The 10,065-nt window shown below is 38.0% G+C and overlaps 1 long non-coding RNA gene across 1 annotated transcript; it reads right to left on the minus strand.

Annotated features, from left to right (window-relative positions):
* Positions 1 to 7,453: 7,453 nt before the first annotated feature.
* On the minus strand, positions 7,454 to 9,257 carry LOC136203444 (uncharacterized). The gene is made up of 2 exons (XR_010674838.1): positions 8,967 to 9,257; positions 7,454 to 7,928 (listed from the first exon to the last, which is right to left on the minus strand). It is a non-coding gene; the product is annotated as an uncharacterized lncRNA (long non-coding RNA).
* Between the last annotated feature and the right edge of the window lie 808 nt (positions 9,258 to 10,065).

Raw genomic sequence — 10,065 nt, forward strand, 5'->3', positions numbered from 1 at the left:
CCTATTACTGGCACATCGACATTGATTCAACGTACAAAACCAACAAGTACAAAATTCCATTTGTTGAAATTGTTAGGATGACGCCATGCAATAACAACTTTAAGATCGTGTATGCCATCATTAAAGATGAGACTGAAGGGAGCTATCGTTGGGTCCTACAGCGGCTGAGGGTTTTGATGCGGTTTGATCTCAACCCGGCTGTTATTGTTAGTGATAGGGAGTTTGGGTTGTTGAAACTGATCCTAGAGGTTTTCCCACATACAACACACTTGCTATGCACCTGGCATATAAGTAAGAATGTAGAAGATCGGGTGTACATAATTATGGGAGATAAACCATTTACCGCTAAATTCAAGAATGGAAAATGGAGAACAATCATTCAATTCTTAACCATTGCAAAGTACGAGAAAAATCTGAGCAAGATGAAGGATTCGATGAATAGGTACCAAACTCTTATCTCGTACGTTGAGGAGACATGGTTGGTGCATAAGGAGAAGTTTGTTGTTGCTTGGACGAAAGATTTCCTACATTTTGGCAACACAACTTCTTATCATGTGGAGAGCGAACATGCGAGTCTAAAGCAATGCCTCAATACAACCACTGGATCCCTCGATACGGTATGGAAGAAGGTTCACAAGAAGATAGAATCCTAGGCAACTAATATCAGGTATTTGCAATACGTTCTAATGCAGTATGTTTATCTTCTTATCAGGTATTTGTAATCTCGGGCAACTGATAGTATGTTTATCTTCTTATCAGGTACATGCTTGAGCAGTCTAGGCTTCGTAAAGGAGTCATATACTCTGGATTCCCCCTTAACTACTCTGGATTCCCCCACCACTGTATACAGCTGCTCAGTGAAGAGTTAGAGCGCATGAGAAGTTTGAGCCATGAAGTGAATGTGCTTTGCGGTTGTGTATTGAGAACCTCTCATCAGATACCATGTGCATGTGAGCTCAAACAAGCTTATGATCTTAACCGTATGATCAGTATTGAGAGGGTTTATGTGTTCTGGAGAACACTTTTAATTAATTATGGTCAGACTCATGAAACTGAAGGGTGTAATGATCAGACAGAGGATCAGAGATATTTTCAATCCTTAGTCGACCAGGACTCTAAAGGTGACCCAGCCTTGCTGCGGAACATTTCAATACTTATACATGATCAACTACACCCTGATGAAGCACATTACACCGAACCCGATGTAAAAATTCACGTTCGAGGACGACCTAAGGCAAGTAAATCCACAAAACGTACGTCGAGTGCTTGGGAGTACAATGACACTCGGCGTGGACGTGCTCATTCTAGTAGTTCGTCTATGAGTCGTGGTAGAAGTGGTAGAAGAAGCTCTTCATCATCTGTCCATAATGTTGCATCATTAGGTAATGTTTATTTTATCAACACAACTTGTTTTTGTAATACAAATTTGCAATATCTAATTCATTTACACTTAACATAAGTTCTGCGAGGCTTACAATATCTTATTTCACTCAATGCAAATGGAAATACGTTTGACGTTAATGATTTCGTACATTCTGACAAAATAGTCGGGATCATTAAGCCCTACGTCGAATCATATTACGACGTAATCGGTGATGGAAATTATGGCTTCCGTGTTGTTTCTACCTATATTTTTAGCACCGAAGATTCGTGGCAAGCCGTTAGGCATAACCTTAGAAATGAAGTAATTGATAGCCGTTCTCTGTATGAAAATGTGTTAGTTGACGGTGTTGATGCAGCAATTAGTAGGATAGGTTGGGACGGTGGAGGTTGTTCGTATGAGCATTGGATGCTCGTTTATGATGACTTGTTTCTGATTGCTACATTGCATAATGCTGCTGTCATGTTTTTTGGCTTCGCGGGTGGACAAACATTACAGTTTTGTGGTACTGTGTTACCATTGTATGCCGCATCCACTGCTACAAGACCAGAACGAGAGATATGTATAGCTCATTTGGGTAATCACTGCCGACACTATATCCATTTAAATTTATCTCCTAATTTTCCGGTACCCGCTATACTGACATGGTGGTTTCAACACCATGATCGAAGCGTTGAAGGGTAGGAGCGCTTCTATGTTGATAGGAGAGCATAGTGGACAAGATTGGTTAACATTAGGGGAAATTAGTTGTTATTGTGTATTTTTTAGACTTTGAGTATTATATGTTATTGTTACTTTGTATAGTTGATTGTGTAATAGTTCTGGAATGATCCAGTTCTGTTTCAGTTAGTTGTATATATGTTACAGGTAGTTTGTGAAAAAGTTTTGTAATGTTCTGGATGTTTTCATTTATGTTCAGTTGTGTTACATGTTGATTTTGTAGGATTTCTGTGACCTTCTGGATGTTTTCAGTTACAGTTTTGATACAATTGTGTTCAGTCGAGTTACAGGTTGATTCTGTATGTTTTCAGTTATGTTCTGGATGTTTTCAGTTATGTTCAGTTGTGTTACAAGTTGATTCTGTAGGATTTCTGTGACCTTCTGGATGTTTTCAATTACAGTTTTGATACAGTTACATTCAGTCGAGTTACATGTTGATTCTGTATGATTTTTGTAGTGTTATGGATGTTTTTAGTTATCTTTAGTTGTGTTACAGGTTGATTCTGTAGGATTTCTGTGATCTTCTGGATGTTTTCAGTTACAGTTTTGATATAGTTGTGTTCAGTCGAGTTACAGGTTGATTCTGTATGATTTTTGTAGTGTTTTGGATGTTTTCAGTTTTGTTCAGTTGTGTTACAAGTTGATTCTGTAGGATTTCTATGATCTTCTGGATGTTTTCAGTTACAGTTTTGATACAGTTGTGTTCAGTCGAGTTATAGTTTTATAAAAAAAAAGTAATAAAGTACGTACTTATATAATTAAAGTACTAAAATACCAAATACCTACAAATATAATCCGTACAACTATAATAAAAATTATTAAGCCATAGTCACAAATCACTTGGCTGAATGCCAAGCATCCATAATCTGGTCGTACGACTGTCTCCACTTAGTCGCAAGATCCTCATCAACAAGGTTCATCGCCTCCAATGCACCTTCACCCCAGTGAGCTAAACGGCTAACCCACTGGCAAAAGGAAAACCAAAAACTTCATAAATATCATTTTTTATATTTGTAAATCAGTTGATTAAAACTAAAATCACTTACAACTTCACTGTTCGAACGAGTATGAACAGTCGGTGCGGGTGCAGTCATCTCCAGAAGTAGCTGAGGGTGTGAATGTAGGGTGTACCAATTCATGTACTTCTCCTCACAGTCCAAAGGAGTCCGTGCTGGAGTGAACCGAGACAATACAAGCACGGCCGTCTCGGGAAACGAGATCCAAATATCCTGCGCCATGTCGGTGGGAACCTCTATCCGATACTTCAAGTTGGACCATGGACGTACGGCCTTCAACGGCCTCAAGATCGGTATGGGTATGGTCTGCACGTAACCAATATGGCGAAGGCATCTCCCCGGCATGTACGGCTCGATCACGTCCCGGTATCGTATCCATCTGGCGTATGTCGTCCTAGGGGTACCCGTAATGGCATCAGGACCATACGGCATCCACATCACCTACAGATGTATACAACAACATTAACATACAAGTAATGAAATTGATTTATTTAATTAAATGGAAATTGTACCTCATCCGCAGTCAATCTATCAAGCCGGGCGCGATATGATCTCATCCAATCATCACTCTTCTCCAACGCTATAGATGGCCACATGCAAGCCCTCGGAAGATCCGGATCCACTGTAACTCCCTCCCGATAAGACCTGAAGCATGGTAAGTACTCATAAATCCATGCCTGAAGCAGTGTCAGACAACCCGTGATCTGCCCGCAGTCTCCTCTGCTAGCAATACCTAGATGATAGTATAGATATGCTAGTGCAGCCGAGCCCCACAAGATTCCAATGGCTCCAGCTACCGAGTTCTGCACCTCCAGCAGGAAGGAAGCTGTAGCCTGTGCATCAGGAATCCGATCTCCTCGACAATACTCCATGACGGAAGCCGCTCGTATACCGCCGCTAAAGTAGTGACCGTCCTGCAACTCAGGCCTGTTGAAACACCTTTCCACATGATTTTGATTTGACAAAACTATTTATATGAATGGTAAAAATATTCTAACACATTAAATTTAAATGCTTTGATTTATTCACACTAATGTGTTTTTTCAATGTTGAGTTATTTGATTTATAAGACATTAAGATAAAAAGCCTAAAGGCCCACAAGAGAAAGTCAAGCCCAAGTCTACAGATCAAGACCTCACGGCCCAGAAAGACAAACCGCAGTCGTTCTAAGTAAAACGCCAGCCCAGCATGAAGAAGGATCGAGAAGCCTTCATCTAAATGGCTTCAAACTTGAAGACAAAGTATTTCTACTTTGGGTAAAGCTCAGAAGATGCAGGATGCTGTCTGGAAGACTTTACTATAAATGTGGAAACATTCTGTTCCATCTGTCGAAAAGCTGCTGAGCACTGTCGAAGGCAGAAGATACAAGAATCTGATTGGCCAAGGACACTGAGCACGTACTGAGTGAAAGCGACAGGAAGCCGTTTGCCTCCAACGGTTATTTCGAATTTCAAAATCACCGATGCTTGAAGTGTCACTATAAATAGGCCTCTCAATTGCTTCATTCGATGCAGATCTTCAATTAAGTCGAAACGCTGACCAAATTGATACTTGAAGTTGTTGGTCCCTTATAAAGTTACAAGTATAGTTCCAAGGGGGGGGTTAGGAACTATTTAAAAATTTTTTGATTAGGGCAGACTTCTTTTTCGTGAGAAAAAGGTTTTAACAGCGGCGCTGAGTGAATAGCAAGATACTGGCTTAGTCAACTGGTGACTAGGTCAGTTTCTTTACTTGAGTCAGGAAATAGCACTTAGAGTCTATTCCTGAGCTCAGATATTCAATGCGCACAACTCAGCTTGACCTCCTTACTTGGTCAGTTTTTGTTTAAGCAAGCAATAAATAAATAAAGGAGTTTAAGGTTAGAAAGATATTACTCAGCAGATTTATCCAGGTTCGGCCTCCAAGCCTACGTCCTGTCCCCGGAACACGTTCCGAGATTTCGAATTCTCTACTGAGCTCTTTAACGGTAGAGCATCAAACCTTTTACAATCTTAGAAACTGAGTATAACAAGAGTACCTTCCTCTATACCTCTACTCAATCCTAATCTCTCGCTGAGTACTATAACCGAGTACTCAGCCTCTCCTTTCTAATCTCTAGAAATGATAAGTGTTTGTCCTAAACAACGATTGCTAAGACACCTTAGATGATTGAATAATCACTCTAGACTTTTACACAAAAGATATGAAATTTAGTGTAAGATTGCTTTGCTTTTTCTTGCAGAACTTTGCGTAGGATTTTGGTCAGCGTAATGGCTTGATCAAGTTCTGTATCGAATGAAGCAACTGAAGGGCTCTATTTATAGAGACGTCTGAGGCATCGGTCATTTCAAATTTCGAAATAACCATTGGAGGGAAACGGCTTCCTGTCGTTGTCATCATGTCTTGCTCAGAGCTCTCGGCCAATCAGATTTGAGTATCTTCTGTCCTCGGTCAGCTTTTGGTCAGCTCGGCAGAATGTCTCTCCATTTATGGTAAGGTCAACTAGACAGCATTCTGTGTCTTCTGAACTTTACCCAAAGTGGAAACACTTTGTCTGGAAGGTGTTCTTGCTCAGCTGTTGTCTTGTACTCTTTGTCGTATCAACTCAGCAGCTTCGTTCCGAAGTTGTTCCACGAAGGTCTTCTAGATCCTTCTTCCGCTGAGCTGCGTTTTGTACAAAACGACAGCGTTTTGACATACACGGGCCGAGTTGCCTTAAACTGTTTGACTTGGGCTTTTGACTTCCGTATTGGGCTTTGGGCCTTTTAATCTTTGTGTCTTATAAACAATTTAACTCAACATTGAACAACCACATTAGTAGAATAAATCAAAGCATTTAAACTTAGTGTGTTTAGAATATGTTTTAATTACACTTAAACAATTTTGTCAAATCAAAATTATGTGGAAAGGTGTTTCAACAAACTCCCCCATTTTGATGTTGGCAAAACTATTCAACGAAGAACTCAGTATTGAGCTCCCCCATGATAGTTGACCTAATATAACTTAGCAAACTCCCCCGTCAGGGTTGAGCCACTGACTTAGTTTTACTCTAAACATTTAAAGGTTTAATCGAGTAAGTCTAAGGTCAGTTTTCAGATATAGGTCAGCTAATGGAACATATTCTATTTTACTCAGTGTTTAAGCGGAAGTTTTAACATTCAGAGGGCGGTGAGTAATTTGTTGTTCAATGATTCTTATAAGACAATGTTTTATAAATATACAAGTCAATGTCAAACATATTATCAGCATTGGGTACAATCAATAAGTTTTATAAGCATTAAACATAGTTGATGTAATTGAAGATACATAATAACTTAATACTCATCATCGTATATAATAAATCATAACTCAGGTTTTGGATAAAAAGATGCAAGTATTGATATTAATAGAGGTAGTCAGCGTATATAACAAAAGACAAAAGAAAAACATAGAGACTACACACATAGCATATAAAGAAAAACATAGAGACTACACACATAGCATATACTGAGCTAGCCTACATCTATTTCTTTTTCTTTTGCTTAGACTGACTAAGCTCATGCTGTGTTCTAGCTTGTTCTTTCTCCCCCGTTTTGTCAGTGTAGATACCCATTTTCGTCCGGGCCATTTTTTAAGTTTTTAATAAATTTCGCTCAGAATTTGAACAATTCATGAATTATCCAGAATATATGGTATTATCTCGAAAATAATTAATTAGGAAAAAATTGTGCTACTAAGACTAATTTGTCATATGTCGGTATAAATCGGTAAAAATTCCGAAGTATATTCAAAATATGACTTAATAGAATTAAAGTACAATTTTTAACCTATTATGAATTTTATTCGAGATATGTTCCTCGTATTTTGAATAAAATTGAATTTGCTTGAATCCGAGTTATAATTTATTAATTAAGGTTCAGATGTCAACCAATCGAATTAACATTTCAATGCTTATTTGTTTGTCGTAAACTATATTTAGGAATGCCTATAGTCTGAATTGCAAATTATGATGTAACATCGTATATCAAAGTTAAAGTTAATATTGACTTTGATTACGATTTATATTATAATTAAACGTTTAGAATATAGTTGATTTCTAAATAACGAATTATGACAAATGGATCCAAAAATTGAAAAGTTAATAAATTAACGACAATTGAACGTTTCCTTAAAATGTCAGTCGTCATCGTAGTCCAAAACGTCTCCTTATTAAATAAATCGACAGTTGACATTCTTTTTAGATTAATTGTGCTCAAATCGTTTTGCTGTAAAATTTCACGGTCACGGGTTATTGTAACTCAAGTCATATTCATTAAGTATTTTAACCCGTCATGTGCTGCTGCGCTAGTTGCATTAAATAAAAATGGAGGCAATAGTATAAAAAAAAACAATGGAGCTTTTATTAATAAAAGTAATAATATAAGAGTACAATTACATTGTGGTACGAATGTCTAACTTCTAATTACATCGTTTGCAGGGAAAAGATGAAATAAAAATAAAGCGGAAAAAATGTAGCGGACCCGGGGGCCCGCCTCATAATGTCGGGGGTTTCTGTACCCCACTTTGAATACCGAGGCAACCAAATATCCGAGGCAACTAAAGCTTTTCCGAGGCGATCAAAGCATATCCGAGGCAACAAAGCATATCCGAGGCAACCAAGTTCATATGGGACAGTCGAGAATCATCAGATTTAACCCGGGGCTACCAAATTGGACCGCAGTAAATCAAACAAAAATTAAACCGGAGCGGCAACAGTCAAACAGGGACCCAGAGTTCAAATAGGCGATTCGATTCGGAACTAATGCCGTCAATTCCCAATAAACTTACCGACTCAGATCAAATACAGCGTCCGTCTGCAAAAAATCACAATTACAGGGACCAATTGGCATTTTTACCAAAAAAATCAATAATTCAACAGAGATGATCTCATCAGGCATCCAGAAATTTCAAAATACAGAGAAAATGGGCAAGCAGATTGACGAAACAACCCTCAAGGGTACAGAAGGAAATAAAGAAAAATGATGAGCAATAATTCACAGACAAATCTCTTACTATAAATAGAGAAAGTCTATCACTGTAAAAGGGGGGAGAAAATATTGTAATCTCAATGTAAAGGGGAGAAAAACACAATGTAAGAGGAGAAAAACACCATGAGAGCAAAATCACTGTAATAGGAAGAATAGTTTCACTGTAACAGAGAAGAATGCACAAGAGAGCAGGAAGAAGTTCTTCAACTTTGTAAAAAACCAGAAATCAATCAAAAGGACCAAGGTTAATCTGTATTCCAATTTATTCACAATATTTGTATCCATGTAAACTCTCTCTTTATCATTGTTCATAATCATTTCTATCACTTTTTTTTATCCTATAATAGCATTATATCAAGAATAGAGAGTTACGTTTCGTGCCGAGTAAATCGGTTCGAAGGCTCAGAACGCCCTCCACAGCCGATAATGGCTCTGGTTGCGTTTCTGAAGCCGGTTTGAGAGCCCTAAAAGGCTCGCCCATACAAAGAAATCAAACTCGGGCAGGCAATACGAAATTAGAACTAGGGAGTAAATTATTGCAAACATCAGACTCACACAGTAGATAAACCCATAGGCATCATAGATCAAATATTCACAGCAAACAACCCTTCATCAACTAAAAAAATACCAAAAGCATGCCAAATCAAATTGTCCCACCAAATAATCCATCAACAAAGACAATACCTCAAGTGTTACAAATCGAATAAACGACACGTCTCTAACGAGATCAACATAGCAAGCATCTACCTCAAATCACAGAACATTCCATACGCCTCTAAGAGTTCTTAGAACTCGCGGCAAACCCGAAGAGAGATCGAGGTCGAGGAAGAGAGAGAGCAAAAGAGTTCAAACCTCAAAGCTCACCTGTGCATGTAGATTTTAGACCGACTGAACCTCCTCGGGAACTCAGAGTTCCTCATCGAAGGCGAGAATCATCGTCGCCGTTCTCGGATCGGTCCGTTGAGACCCATAGGGTCTGTAATAAGTGGGAAAACCGTGGGAAATAGCTAGGGGAATCCATGAGCGAGCAGGCGAGAGTGAGAACGGCGAGAAATCTGGCCGGAATCCATGAGACCGGCGAAGGAAAACGATCACGATAAGATGGAAGGGAGGAGTAGATCGACGGAAATCGCAATGAGGGAGAAAAAGAGTTAGGCTGCTGAAAAAAATAAAACTAAAACTAAAACCCTGTAAAATCCAAATTATATAGATCAATGGGCTTTAACCCATTTCGCCCTCCTCATTGATGGGCTAAGCCAACTTTTGCATTTATTTGCATAAATATCTTGTTAATCCTTGATTAGTTTACCATTAATTTTTGCTTATTTCAATTTGTGGAATACATGTATACAATGAGTTAGATTTCACACTAATTAGCTTAATCTTTGTCATTTAGCTTTAATTAGTATAGTTTAAGCATATCCCAATCAATTTAACCGAACTTTATAATAACCATTTAGATCATTTCAATATATTAGTTTAATAGAATTAGACGATCGTAATATGTTTAAAGTGCGTATTTTTAAAGATTCATGTAACTTTACGTATGTGTTGTGCGTAAAAAATAATTGAATTAATCAATCTCGCACACATGTGACACGCGTAAATTTGAATAAAGACAAATTGAATCAAAATGTTATTTTGAATCCCTCGGAAAGTCTAAATCGGAGTCAATTCAGCTTGAGATGTTATCTCAAAATTAGCCCAAATTCGAGATGTTATCTCGAATCAATAAAATAAACCAAAATTAATTCGGATTGATGTGAAAATGTCATTCGAATTCATAAACCAAATCAATTCGGATTGGTGTGCAAACGTCATCCGAATTCATAATTAAATCAATTCGGATTGATGTGAAAACGTCATTCGAATTCATCTCTGAATTAATTCAAACTGATGTGAAAACTTCATTTGAATATATAAATTAGATTAATTCAAATTGATGTGAAAACGTCATTTGAAT

Source organism: Euphorbia lathyris, chromosome 8, assembly GCF_963576675.1.
Source record: "Euphorbia lathyris chromosome 8, ddEupLath1.1, whole genome shotgun sequence".
Lineage (NCBI taxonomy): Eukaryota > Viridiplantae > Streptophyta > Magnoliopsida > Malpighiales > Euphorbiaceae > Euphorbia > Euphorbia lathyris.